The following is a 205-nucleotide window of genomic DNA, read 5'->3' on the forward strand; positions in this document are numbered from 1 at the left end:
TTCCCCCTTCTAATCCCCTGTCCCATAGACTGTATCCCAAGCCCCCTTCCCGTCGCCTCCCCATTTAAGAACCGCGATCACGTCCCGTTATGAGCAGGCGCGAGGCGATGGATTCCACGTCCTCGCACGATCAGCTGATTTCGAACGCAGGTCTCGTCCGTCACTCAAACTTTTTTTTCTCTCGATAACCCGTATAAGGAATGGA

General features: G+C 53.7%; 1 protein-coding gene across 1 annotated transcript in view; it reads left to right on the forward strand.

Annotated features, from left to right (window-relative positions):
- LOC119586816 (GTPase-activating protein CdGAPr-like) overlaps positions 1-205 on the forward strand; it is a gene marked incomplete in the record, with an annotated part of 278,029 nt that overhangs the window by 1,034 nt on the left and 276,790 nt on the right.

Source organism: Penaeus monodon, chromosome 22, assembly GCF_015228065.2.
Source record: "Penaeus monodon isolate SGIC_2016 chromosome 22, NSTDA_Pmon_1, whole genome shotgun sequence".
Taxonomy (NCBI): domain Eukaryota; kingdom Metazoa; phylum Arthropoda; class Malacostraca; order Decapoda; family Penaeidae; genus Penaeus; species Penaeus monodon.